Source organism: Octopus bimaculoides, chromosome 16 (genome assembly GCF_046866305.1).
Source record: "Octopus bimaculoides isolate indiv1 chromosome 16, ASM4686630v1, whole genome shotgun sequence".
NCBI lineage: Eukaryota > Metazoa > Mollusca > Cephalopoda > Octopoda > Octopodidae > Octopus > Octopus bimaculoides.
This window is the reverse complement of record NC_142943.1, coordinates 47,769,844-47,784,896: the sequence shown is the minus strand read 5'-3', so window position 1 is coordinate 47,784,896 and position 15,053 is coordinate 47,769,844. Positions and strand designations below refer to the sequence as shown.

The following is a 15,053-nucleotide window of genomic DNA, read 5'->3' as shown; positions in this document are numbered from 1 at the left end:
ACACCATTTATTTATTTTTTTTCCTATAAGAGACAAAGAAAGATCAACTTACCAGTAATAACCAAAGCAGAAGCTTATGTCAGCTTTATAATAATTACAAATCATCTCAGGTAACTAGAAAGATAAAAAGAAAAGAAAATACATTTTTAAAAATTGCTTATAATTATTGGTATATTTAGGGATGATCATATTTTAGCCATTTAACCACATGCACTATATGCTTGGCCTTCACTTTACCTCTATCAGTATCATTATTATTATTATTCCTTATTTTGACCACCTCTACGTTCTGAGTTCAAATTCCGCTGAGACTGACTTTGCCTTTCATCCATTCGGGGTCGATAAAATAAGCACCAGTTGAAGACTGGGATTGATGTAATTGACTCGTCCCCTCCCCACAAAATTGCTACCCTTGTGGCAAAATTTGAAACCATTATTATTATTATTATTATTATTATTATTATTATTGTTCTCTCTTTTGTCTAAGAAATCATTTGTCACACATCCTGTGACCTCTTCAATGACTCTCCATCTTATGTGTCTCTTGTTCCATTTAGTCTGTTTTTAAATGATTTACAACTAGGTAAGAAGAGAAGTACGACAAACAATCCATGGATGGAGACATGGCTCTCAACCATTTATTGACTCAGGTGGACGGATCCTCGTAGCCATTCAATATTTTTAAAATTCTATATCTTTATAATCGAACATTATTAAGAATTGCATTTGAAAACATTGCTCAGGTATTTTGTGCATTGTAGAAATATAACCAATTTACTCTTTTATTTGTTTCAGTCATTTGACTGCGGCCATGCTGGAGCACTGCCTTTAGTCGAACAAATCAATCTCAGAACTTATTCTTTGTAAGCCTAGAACTTATTCTATTAGTAGCTTCTGCCAAACTGCTAAGTTATGGGGACGTAAACACTCCAGCATCGGTTGTCAAGTGAAGGGGGGACAAACACAAACGTGTGTGTGTGTGTGTGTGTGTATATATATATATATATATATATATATATATATATATATATATATATATATATGTGTGTGTGTGTGTGTGTGTGTAACACAAATAATAAATGATTATATGCATATATACGTACATGTATGTACATACTTACATCTACCTGTATATATAGATGCATATATGGGTACAGGACATTGCAAACAAAGTGTAGACAAAATGATAAACGAGTACAGAAAACACACAGGCCACATACAGAACATCTCCTTCATCAGCTATCCCCATTCTAACACCGGTATTTCTTTCAGTTTCCATCTATCAAATCCACTCAAGAATTTGGTCAGCCTGAGACTATAGCAGAAGACACTTGCCCAAGGTGCCACGCAGTGGGACTGAACCCAGAACCATGTGGTTGATAAGCAAGTTACTTACCACTGCAGATAAATTTTAACAACAAAATCTTATATGAACCCTCAAAGGTCCATATAAGACCCCCAGCTGAGAACCAATGATCTCAAGGGTTTACTCAATTTCACTTAAAATGCCAAGATTATGGTATGAGAAATTTTATGGGATTAAAGTCTGAACCCACCTCACAACTCTTGGGTTATGGCAAAAAGAAATCTGTGTTTTATACCCAATTCCACTCTTGCTCAAGATGTCATGAAGTGGGACCGAACCTGGAATTAGTAACTTTCCCCAGGATACTGTACAGGGAGAGCAAGTCTGGAATGAGACACTTGCCCAAAGTGCCATGCAGTGGGACCAAAGTGGAAACACATAAATTTGGTTTCACATAGGCGCAGGAGTGGCTGTGTGGTAAGTAGCTTGCTTACCAACCACATGGTTCTGGGTTCAGTCCCACTGCGTGGCACATTGGGCAAGTGTCTTCTACTATAGCCTCGGGCCGACCAAAGCCTCGTGAGTGGATTTGGTAGACGGAAACTGAAAGAAGCCCGTCGTATATATGTGTATATATATATATGTTTGTGTGTCTGTGTTTGTCCCCCCACCATCGCTTGACAACCGATGTTGGTGTGTTTACGTTCCCATAACTCAGCGGTTCGGCAAAAGGGATCGATAGAATAAGTACTAGGCTTACAAAGAATAAGTCCTGGGGTCAATTTTCTCGACTAAAGGCGGTGCTCCAGCATGGCCGCAGTAAAAAATGACTGAAACAAGTAAAAGATTCAAAGAGTAAGAGAGTATATTTTGCTAGAAGACATCTCAAGGTACCGTGCAGTGGGGTCGGGGGAGGTGTCGAACCCACTGAAACCCCATCTACCTACTTCACTTACAAAACCAAGGATTAATTCAAACATATGGCAGAAAACATCCAGAATGTTGTTCAATGGGATCAAAACTAGAATTATGTTCTTGTGAAAGCAAACTTTTTAACCTCATGGCTTTGGCAACATTAAGTTTAGGTCTGTCAGTATATTATATATAGAAACAGGAACAACAAGAGAAGCTGCAACATAAATCTCTAAGACCAGTATGGTATATATTAGTGAAAAATAAATAAATAAATAAAGTAAATATTTTATAGATTCTGTCTTGTAATATAAAGAATGTCAGTATATTTATTATCAGTAGCTTCTATAACTTTACCATCAAAATGATAAAATGTGTGTGTGTGTAAGCCTTTATGATGAACATATAGATGCTACACTTTATTTAAGTACATATATACTAGATACTTAGAATCTATCAGATATAAGCTGTGCCTACATACATATATATACACACATACATATATCATACACATGAATGATGTATGTACTGCAAACATAAATATATCATTTATTTGTGCACACATACACACACACACACACATACACATTTGTGTGGAGGGAAGTATATAAAACCATTGATAATACTATCACTTATACATTGCAGAAATGAAAAGCATTGCAATTCTAAAATGTGACAAAGCGCAAAAGGAAAACAAAAGAAAAACTACTATGTCAATGGAAAATACAAGAGATGCATAAAACAAGAGGGGATGGGCAGCAGGGAAAGAAAGGGAGAAGGAGAGGGCGCATAGAATATAACAACTACTACTACTACAACTACAACTACTACTACTACTACTACTACTACAATGAGTGAGTACATTTGTCTATTTCTTAGCAAAAGGAATGCTCCTTCATCATGGACAGAAATTTTCATAGTTATTCAGTAAGTGACCCAGATTTTAGGCATATACAAATCAATACCTGACGATATTGGATTGGATATACATAAAAACCAAAGACAAGAGAATTACTGTGAGAGAGAGAGAGAGAGATAAAAAGAATGAAAGAATGAACAGACGAATGAAAGAAAGAAAAGAAATAAAACAAACAAACAAACAATGGATAAATCGAATGAAATTTCTTAATCTAAGTCCCCCTCTCCCCACCCACCACCCACTCTCTCTCTCTGTCAATATGCGAAACATTAAAGTGTAAAACTGAGCCAGTAAAGAATTCTGAATAAATAAATAAATTAATAATAAAAACTAATTATTATTTTGAATAATGAATCTAGGAAGGAAAAGCTGATATTAAAAAAATTGTTCCGAATTTAGGCACAAGGCCAGTATTTGAAATTTTTTAAAAATATTTTTGAGGGGAGGGAGTTCTTGTCAATTACATCCGCTTCAATGTTTGGATGGTATTTTACTGACCCTGAAAGGAAGAGAGGCAAAGTTGACCTCAGAGGGATTTGAACTCAGAATGCAAAGAGCCAGAATAAATACCACAAGGCATTTTTTTTGTGTGTGTGATGCTTTAGCATGTCCGCCAATCCACCTCCCCCATGTTTCCACTAATAAGCACAAGGGCTGGAATTTGGTGCAGAGTGGAGAAGCTGATTATATGACTGGTACTTTATTCCTAACAACCACCCGCCAACCCACCCCCCAAAAGCGGGCGAAAGGCGAAATCAATGACGAAGGCACTTGAACTCAGAATGCCAAACGAGAAGAAATGCCACGGAGCACTCTGCCAGCTCACCATCTCAATATTGGTTTCAAATTTTGGCACATTACATTGAACCCCCAGGGCTCAACTGGTACTCATTTCATCAACGCTCAAAAAGATGAAAGGCAAAGCTGACTCTGACAGAATTTGAACTCAGAATGTCAAGATTGACAAAATACTGCTAAGCATTTAGTCTGGCGTGCTAATGACTCTGCCAGCTTATTTAATGTTAATGATAGAATAGATTTTAAGCTACTTTCACTATAGCTTTCTTTCTAATTATTCTTTTTCTCTGCTGTCGTTTAACCCTAATCAGCTCTGACTGAATAGACTTGTGATCAAAGGCACTCCTGCCATGACCCCACTGCCTTTTCCAATGTGCAAGAGAACCAAAAACTATATTATCCAAAGTGTTCTTTTCTGAGAAATGAGAGTGCAATTTTCTAACAAACCATATGGCCACATAGAAGCCCAAGTTTTCTCTGGTTGGCTTTTTCTTTATTTTCATAATTGATTCTGGTAAAAAAACAAAAAATAAAAAGCTGCTAGCATTGTAATGTTTCTTCATCCATCACTCCTTGTGGCCAATAAAAGAAATTATTACTATGTTCCCTTTATTGATGCCCCTGTGGCAAATAAAATATATCACCATCATTATTATTTTATGCAGTTGGCTAGTGTTATTTTAACAAGCAGTCAGTCATATATATTATATTATATATATGTGTGTATATGTACACAGACATACATATTACATTTTTCTCTCTTCATTCATTATTGCATTTTCTAATATTTCTTACAGTAACATCTACTGCTACCACCACCACCACCACCACCACTTAATATGACAACTATCATCATCATCATCATCGTCACTGTCATCATCAAGTGGTAATACAAAAAGGGGGGAAAAATGTCTTCAAAAAGGCAAGTGAATCAATCTCCTTCCCACTCCCCTGCCAGTCCCCTCCATTCCATGGCAACCACTGATGTCTCTGGTTTATATGTTGTGGGTTAAAGTGACAGCGGTGGGGGGGAAGGCTTTTGTTAAGTCACAACAAATTATACACCATTTGATGAGAGAGAGAGAGAGAGAGAGAGAGAGAGAGAGAGAGAAAGAGGGGGAGGGAGAGACAGACAGCTGAAGTGAAAGAGAATATATTTTTTAGACTGCTACAAGGTCACAAATTTGTAGGGTTTGTTTGCTTAATCAGAGGTCAGCCCTGATTAAATCGCATTCCAGTTGTGACCATCCCACCTTTGTAGTTTAGTTTTTGTGATGGTGGTGGTGGTGGTGGAGGCATTGTTCAATGAGCTTGTTCTTTAATTAAGATACAATATTTTCTGGCATGCAAGATCAATTTTTCAGACCAAAATAAAAAGGTAGGTCAACTTTGAAGAACCAAAAATTCTATGTAAAATGCAGCAAGATTTCAAAAGAGAGCAATGATGCTTGATTAATTAATTATACTACATGTTTGCACTACATACCACATCAACCTGTATGCTGAAAAATACAGCAACAGGCTTCTCCAAGGAAGGGTACCTGACTGTAGAAAATCTGCCTCAATGAACTGTCTGACCAATGAAAAGCAATGAGAAGAGGATGTTAAATTTATGATGATGATGATGTAGATTCCATGGACATGATTCCACTGAAATAGTAATTCCAATATTGATGATTAAAGGCTGACAAACAGGACTTGAATCCAAGAAGCAAGGAACCATTATTATTACATCTGGTCCCTACCTACATCTATTACACTGAACCATGACGGGTTAAGGTAAGAAAGTATTCATTAAATATACAGTGTGCCTATTTCTTACAACCAGAGTAGGTACCTCCACACGGTGCCTATTTTCATTTATTCTGCCAAAGGGAATTGGTGAGAGTTAAGTTACTTTGGCACCTTTGGGCCATTAACAGCTGCTGCTTCAAATGGCAGTCTCAGACACTTTCTCGTCCTCCAACTAAAAATATAAGTTTGACTGACAGAATTGCTAGAACATTGCACAAAATGCCTTGTGATATTTAGTTATGGCCCTTTATATACTGAGTTCAAGTCCCACAGATGTCATATTCGCCCTCTATCCTTCCAAGGGTCAATAAGATAAGTATTAGTCAAATCAACTGCTTTTCAACCCCTGAATTCATGGCCTTGTAACTTATATAACATACCATGGTTCCCCACTCCCCCAATTTCAAGCCTTATGCCTATAGCAGAAAGAAATGATGAACTGGCAGAATGGTTAGCATGCTGGACGAAACATTTAGCTGTATTTTAACCATTACTACGGTCTGAGTTCAAATCCTGCTGAGGTCAACTTTGCCTCTCATCCTTTTGGGGTCGATTAAATAAGTACCAGTTACACACTGGAGTCGATGTAATCGACTTAAACCCTTTGTCTGTCCTTGTTTGTCCCCTCTATGTTTAGCCCCTTGCGGGCAATAAAGAAGTAAATATTTGAATTGCTTTCTCACAGTCACCTCCTCCTCCTCCTCCCCTGTTTAAGTTAAAATGAAATAATAACCCAAAGTAATTTTTCACTCTCTATCTCTCTCTCCTGTTCTCCCTGTCTCTCTCTCATTTTGTTTTTTAGACTGGAATGTCAAGAAGACTGTTTCGAGTGAGAGGTGTCAGCCATGCTCTCAACCAATAACTGAGCGTATAATCTCAGACATTAAAATGATAATAAAAACAATCCTAAATTTATTTTTTTATCTTTATAACAAGAAAAGAAAAAAGAAAAAAATAAAGAAGAAAAAAAAAACAAGCTATAGAAAGAATTATCAATCATGCCACTTAGACCAGCTGGCTAACAATTTTGAAGAAGGGATGTGGGGAGGGAATAATAATAATAAACTCTTTCATTTGCCACAAGGGCCAATAAAAATAATAACAGAAACTAACATTTGAGGCATTGGTTAAAACAATAATTTAAAATTATTGTTGACTTCGGATGACACAGTGATACTGCTGATGAGGATTATAAAAAGAAAGTAGAGAGAGAGTGACAGACAGACAGACAAAGAGGACATGTGTATGTGTGTATGAAAGTATGTATGTATGAATGAGTGTACAGTTACTTGTCCTGTTTGTCAATCTATTAAGCTGTGCAATATATTAAAAGCATGTTGTCTCAAGTTTAGTTAATAACAACAATATCGAATCAGTGTTTAAAAAAATAAAACTAAAAATTTTAATTTCTCTTGAGTGGAAAAGGAGAGCAAAGTAGGACAAAAGTTGGTCAGAGATCTTGAAATTAGAATGAAAGTCTGGGAGCAAAGAAATGTTTTAAAGTGAACTATTCCATGTCTGTGATTAACCCTTTTGTTACCAACCTGGCTGAAACTGGCTCCGACTCTTGAGTACAAAATGTCTTGTTTTTTCATAAGTATTGAATCAAAATCTTCCACCAAACCTTAGTCACAATTTATGTTCCTAACACTAGCTGAATGGTAACTAAGTTATTTTATTAAATTCTTTGTTATATTTAAAACAATTGAAAGAAATACAGAGCATCTCAAAATGAATACAGGAATGAAAGAGTTAAGTGGCTTTCAGATGTTGTCTGGCGACTCTAGGATCAGATTGATGGGTTCAAGTTTTGGCACAAGATCAGCAATCTCAGGGAAGTGGGTAAGTCGATTACATTGACCCCAGCGTATAACTGGTATTTATTTTATCGAACTCAAAGAGGATGAAAGGCAAAGTCGACTTCAGAAGAATTTGAACTCAGAAAGTAAAGATAGACAAAATGCCTCTTAGCACTTTACCCAGCCTGCTAACGATTTACATAGAAATTAGGCGAGGAGTTTGCGACGACGGCGACGGCAGCGGAACAGCTTTAATAATAATAATAATGATAATAATGATAATAATAATAATAATAATAATAATAATAATGTAAGTTGCCAAAATAGTTATGGGAAATTTCTTGTGTAAGAAAGGGGATCTTTACAATCAACAGTGAACTACATCGGCCTCAATACTCAACTGGTACTTAATTTATCAACCCTGAAGGGATAATATGTTGGACTCTTGTACCAAACTGTTAAGTTACACACGGATATAAACAAACACAAAGACATACATGCACCTGTATACACAATGGGCTTCCATACAGTTTCGATTTACCAAATTCACTCACAAGGCATTGGTTAGCCCAGCGTTATAGTAGAAAACACTTGCCCAAGGTGCCAAACAGTGGGACTGAACCTGGAACCCTGTAGTTGCAAAGCAAGCTTCTTTGTGACACAACCAATCCGGCAGGCACATTTTGTTTTTGTTATTATTGAAGATATTAATGGATGAAGGTAATTTTTTTAATCTTTTTTTTATAAACTTTGTAAAATTATTTTATACGAGAGAAAGAGAGATAAAGAGAAAGAAGAAATAGACAAATTAAAGAAAGGTATATATGTTTAAAATCCTTTTTATATATTGAGAGAGAGAGGGGGGGAGAAAGATGATGAAAAAGAGAAATAGAGCAAAAGAAAAAAGAGAGAGAAGAGTCGAGAGGAAGAAGTGAGTAAAGTATAAGGAGAAGAAATTTTGGATAAATTTGCTACAGTAATGTTCTTTCATTCTAAAATTAAGTTCTCTTAACATCATCGCACTCTTCCAAAGAAGTAAATGTTCTTCTATCAACTAATTTTAGTTATTCACAAAGACAGCATTTACATAGAATTTTTGATTTTGATAATTATTTACAAGAAAAACAAAAAAACAAAAAACATTCAAATTGCATTTATCAAAGGAAAGTTCAAGAAGGTGTTTAAGTTATGTGATTTATAAAAACTCCAAATGGTATAGAAAAATAATAATAAAAAAAATAATAATAAAGCAGTTGTAAAAAGCAAAACAAAAAATTCTATTCAGTGTAAAATAAAAAATAAAAAAATTTAAATAAGATACGAAACAAATGGGGATTTTTTTTTTTATTTCTCCCTTAAGTGACAGCTAATCCAATCACAACATTTGACCTCAATAATTTTTCAGAATTTCTAAAGAAATGAAACTGAAATTAGTGACGAAAAAATGCTTTTCCTTTTTACTATAAAGAAGCTAAAATAAGGTTTGTGTGTGTGCATGCGTAAATATATATATATACATACAAACACACACATATATATATATATATACACACAGCTAGACAGTCACACACATATAAAATAAGTTATTTAGTTATATATATTTTTAAAAAAATTTATGATTTTTAACTTGAAAGTTAACTGGCAACTACATAAAACCACAAAGTTTGTATTACAATTATAGTTTCTTTTAAGCATCATCACCATCATCATCATCATCATCACCACCACTCAAAAGTCGTGTTCCAGCTTTGAATTAAAACTAGTCCTCTCTTTTCAGTATTTCCTCCCACATTATAGATCTTCTCTGGTGTCACTGATTAACCCTTTTTGCATTCACATATTCTGTCAAACGTAATGCATATTTATTCACATTATTTTGAATTAATCATGCATTATATCATAACCTTGAAATTTCAATGATGTTGATTGTATATTTTTAGAATGACATTGTAGGGTAGGTAAGAGAGGCTAGATCTGGCCAGTTTGAACATAAAACATAAATACTTGTGTCAGATATAGCTGGTTTAAATAAGGAGTGTTTCAAAGGTATATATTCTTTTCTACTCTAGGCTCAAGCCCTGAAATTTTGGGGGAGGGGGGGGCAGTCGATTAGATTGACCCCAGTATGCAACTGGTACTTAATTTATCAACCCCCGAAAGGATGAAAGGCAAAGTCGACCCCGGTGGAATTTGAACTCAGAACATAAAGACAAACGAAATACCGCTAAGCATTTCATCCGGCGTGCTAATGCTTCTGCTTCTGCTAGCTCACCACCTTTCGAACATAATAACATTAACCTCTTAATGTAAAGAACTTTCTAAAACAAGACAGAAAGTTATACAATGAATGAGTATTAAACTTTTTGCATTAATCCTTTAATATCATATTATGCAGAAAGCTGGCAGAATTGTTAGTGGCTGTGTGGTAAGTAGCTTGCTTACCAACCACATGGTTCCGGGTTCATTCCCACTGTGTGGCACCTTGGGCAAGTGTCTTCTACTATAGCCTCGAGCCGACCAAAGCCTTGTGAGTGGATTTGGCAGACGGAAACTGAAAGAAGCCTGTCGTATATATATATATATATATATATATATATATATATGTGTGTGTGTGCGTGTATATGTTTGTGTGTCTGTGTTTGTCCCTCCAGCATCGCTTGACAACTGATGCTGGTGTGTTTACGTCCCCGTAACTTAGCGGTTCGGCAAAAGAGACCGATAGAATAAGTACTAAGCTTACAAAGAATAAGTCCTGGGGTCGATTTGCTCGACTAAAGGCGGTGCTCCAGCATGGCCGCAGTCAAATGACTGAAACAAGTAAAAGAGTAAAGAGAGAACACCAAGCAAAATGCGTAAAAACATTCCAAGTTCAAATGCTTCAAGGGTGAACTTTGCCTTTCATCTTTTTGGGGCCAATAAAATGAGTACCGGTCAATTACCGGGGTCAGTTTGATCACCTTAGTCCCGCCCTCAAACATGCTGGCTTTTTCCCCAAATTTGAAAGCAAGCCCTTCTTTTTGAGATAAAAATCTCCAGACTCTGTATAGCCAAGAATGACAGAATATATGCCACTGTTATGAGAGAATGATGCATGTAACAAAAGAAATAGCAGGATTAATGAGAAAAATCGAAGAACAAGGAATTATCTTAAAATTAAGAAAGCTCTCACAGAACTATAAATAAACAGCTCAACTGTTTGTTTGTTTGTGTGTGTGTATGTGAGACACAATATGTGTGTGTATGTGAGGCACAATATGTGTGTATATGAGTGAGTGTGTGTGTGCATGTGTGTGAATGCAATTGAAATATGGTTCAAAAGCACACATATTTATCAAAATTATCCAGTGTGGTTATGACAGAAGCTAACAGTAGAAGAATGGCTGAAAACAGAACCATTTTCTACAGCAACTTTTAACAATAAGTGTTTCGGCTTCTATTTCAACAAAAGGTTTCCATAGAAACTAAATGCAAATCAATAAATATAGGAAATGAATCAACTGCTGCAAGAAGAGTTGATAATGTTAGAAATGACATTAATAATAGTAACAACAGAAACAGGACTAGTTTTAATAGCTTAATTTGCCTTGGTTCCTCAGCCACCTCACACTCCACCACTCACATCCCACTGTGCTACATGTTCAATATTTGAAATATGCTACAGCTAATTATTATCATTAAGTCAAAGAAAAAAAAAGTAAAATGAATAGAAACAAAAAAAAAAAACTTTAAAAAAATAAAAATGAACAAACTTTGAAAACGTGGTTTAGCAAAAGAATAAAAATAAAAACAAAAAAAAATGAGGGAAAAAGGAAAAGCAACATCTTTCTTGAGTAGTAAAATAGCCGGAAAAATAAAGACAACAACAACAACCGCAATGAGATTTGCATATGCTTATAAAAGAAAAACAAAAATAAAAATTTGAAAAAAAAAAAACAAAAAACAAAAACCCAACAACAAACTAACCAACCTTACATTCAAAATGAAAAAAGACTAATGCACAAATTATAAGTAGTAATAATTTAAAACAAGAAAGGAAAAGACAAATAGAGAGAGGAGTGAAAAGCCCAAATGTAATGGCGTGGGGGAAAGGGTGAGAAAATTCAATCAAAAATGCAGAAGCTAATTAGCTAAGATTATGTTCAAAAATATCCAGGGGAATTAAATACATAGTTTTTCCCTTTTTTCTTTTTTCCACAAAATATTTCACATTAAGTTATGATAATAATGTTATCCACCTCACTACACAAAAACATTTGTCTATCTACCTATCTATCTATGCCTGTTTATATATATTTTATATAAACACATATGTACATATACATACATATATTTGTAAACACACACACATACATATATATATATATACACACACACACACTCACACATATACATACATACATTTGTACACACACACACACACATATATATATACACACACACACACACTCATACATACATATTGGGTCATCCCATAAATAATGCAGTTTTTTTAATACTTCTTTTATTTTTCAAAATTAAGATAAACAAAATTCTTTTTTAATCTAAAATATACTCTCCTTCATTTTCTACAATGCTCTTCCATCTATCTGGTAGACTTGCAAGACCCCTCTTCCAAAATTCACTTGTCTGTGACAAAAAATACTCCTCCAGTACTGTTCTGACTTGGTCTACAGAATTCATATTTTTTCCATCTGAATGGTTTTGAAGACTGCAGAATAAATGATAATCAGATGAAACCATCTCCAGCGAATATGGTGGGTGAGGCATTGTTTCCCATTCAAACTGCTCCAGCCTTTGGAGTGTCATCCTTGCTGTATGTGGCCGAATATTATCCTGAAACAAAGATAGTTGTTTCTCATCTAGCATTGACTTGAATGACTGGTTGAATGATCAAATCCAAGCTTCTCTGCTAGTTCTTCAGCAATTACGGTGGGATTTTGTAAGAGATCCTTGTCGATCTCTACAGGTCTTCCAGGACAAGGCTTATCTTCTAGGCTGTACATTCCGGCTTGGAATTTCTGGAACCACTGGCTTACGCTTATTGTCCAATCCCCATATACTGTATTTAATATTCCTCACACTTTCCGTTGCACTGTTGTCTTCAGTGAACTCTTAAAGCGAAATATGCTGCTTTGTCACTTCCATTACAGCTTTGAAAAAGAAAAACTGCTAAAATCGAACTGCACTCTTCAAAACTTTCACTAAGAATAAGTACAAGGTAAAGTTACTACCTGCTTTTATAGCAAGTTGATACAGGTAGTTTATCCCGTCCCCCTCTGACTTTTAGCTCATGTAATTGAAAAAAACACATTATTTATGGGATGACCCAATATATATACACACACACACATACTCGAGCGAGATCATTGCCAGTGCCCCTGGACTGGCTCTTGTGCGGGTGGCACATAAAATGCACCATTTTGAGCGTGGCCATTGCCAGTACCGCCTGATTGGCCTTCATGCGGGAGACATGTAAAAGCTCCCACTACACTCTCTGAGTGGTTGGCGTTAGGAAGGGCATCCAGCTGTAGAAACTCTGCCAAATCAGATTGGAGCCTGGTGTAGCCATTTGGTTTCACCAGTCCTCAGTCAAATCGTCCAACCCTTCCTAGCATGGAAAGCGGACGTTAAACGATGATGATGATGATGATGATGATGATATATATATATATATATATATATATATATATATATATATGTATATGTATATATATATGAACGTATCTTTTATCTTTTACTTGCTGCAGCAGGGCCTTGAAGGCTTTAGTGAAACAAATTGATCCCAGGACTTGTTTCTTTTAAGACTGGTACTTATTTTATCAGTCTCTTTTGTCAAACCACAAAGTCAGTGGTGGGAGACAAACACAAAGACACACACTCATACGTGATGAGCTTCTTTCAGTTTCTGTCAGCCAGCTTCACTTACAAGGTTGTGGTTAGCTCAGTGCTATAATGGAAGACACTTGTTCAAGGTGCCACACAGTGGGACTGAACTTGGAACCTTGTGGTTAGGAAGCAAACTTCTTACCACACAGCCATACACACACACACACATATATATAGAGAGAGATATGCATAAACACACAGGTGTATGCACAAAATTTTAAAAATTTTAATAAGAACAATCACTTTTTAATATTTCAAAGTTATGGCAACAGGATTTGTCTAATCTATATCAAAAGAAAAATATCATGGTGGAGGTGGGGGCAATGAAGATTGGGGGTGGGGGTGAAAAAGAAACTTGCTGCACCCCTTAAGGTGGTGCCTGTGGAGAGCTGTATACACAAGTGAGGTGCTGAATAGTTCCTGGTTTTAAGGGTACTACGAAAGGCCTGGTTGGAGGCCCAACCTTCCAAGTTCTTCCACAGGGCTTAGAATAACTGAAAAACCGCTGCAATAAGTGTGTGAATCTGAGAGGGGAATATGTTGAATAGAATTATAATCAACTGATCTTCCTGTATTTTCTTTTATCCAAAGCCAGGAACTTTTCAGCACCCCATTATAAATATTAAAGGAAAAATCACTTCTCATGAAAATTTCAGTAGCTGTGTGGTAAGAAGTTTGTTTCTCAACCATATAGTTCAAGGTTCAGTCCCAGTGCGTGGTACCTTGGGCAAGTATCTTCAACTGTAACCCTTGGTTGACCAAAGCCCCATGAGTGGATTTGGTAGGCAGAAACTGAAAGAAGCCCATCATATGTGTGTGTGTGTATGTGTCTTTGTGTTTGTCCTGCACCACTACATGACAACTGGTATTGGTTTGTTTACATCCCCATAACTTAGTGGTTTGGTAAAACAAAGTACTGGGATTGATTCATCTGACTTAACCCTTTTGTTACTGTATTTGTTTTGAGATGCTCTGTGTTTGGTTCAGTTACTTTAAATATAACAAAGAATTTAGTAAAATAACTTAGTTATCATTAAGCTGGTGTTAGGAACATAAATTGTGACTAAGGTTTGGTGGAAGATTTTAGTTTAGAACTTATGAAAACAAGACATTAGTACTCAGAGCCAGAGCCAGTTTCAGCTGGGTTGAAACGAAAGGGTTAAAATTCTTCCAACGTTGGAATTTCTGCCATTTTTGGATTTCCTGGTATCTGGCAGAAATTCAAAAAAATAAGGCTCATGGGAACTGCCCATATCCTATGTAAAATATTGACTATGTAACATTTTAACATCTTAATCCATAAACAGTGTCGAAATACTTTTAAATGCACATAAAGGCGGTGCTCCAGCATAGCCGCAGTCAAATAACTGAAACAAGTAAAAAAAAAAAAAAAGAACAGTAAACACCCTTTATTGTCATCTTATCATCAGACCATCATTTTATAATCAAATTACTTTTAAAACAAACTTCCAATTTACTCATGTTTCGACTGACATTCTATAGAACAATTCTTTGTGCAGACCTAAATATATGGCACCCGAGTCATAACACCAACATGAACTTAAAATTTGTTGTCTCTTGTGCAGATACAAAGCAAAAACCAAACATATAATAATAATAATAATAATAATAATAATAA

The 15,053-nt window shown here is 35.6% G+C and overlaps 1 protein-coding gene across 43 annotated transcripts in view; it reads right to left on the bottom strand.

Moving 5' to 3' along the window:
- LOC106872674 (bromodomain adjacent to zinc finger domain protein 2B) overlaps positions 1–15,053 on the bottom strand; it is a 269,963-nt gene that overhangs the window by 243,290 nt on the left and 11,620 nt on the right. For all 43 annotated transcript variants that reach the window (XM_089364670.1, XM_089364684.1, XM_089364669.1 and 40 more), the window contains exon 2: positions 53–114. The gene's annotated coding sequence lies outside the window, so the exon portion shown is untranslated. The remainder of the gene's footprint in view (positions 1–52; positions 115–15,053) is intronic.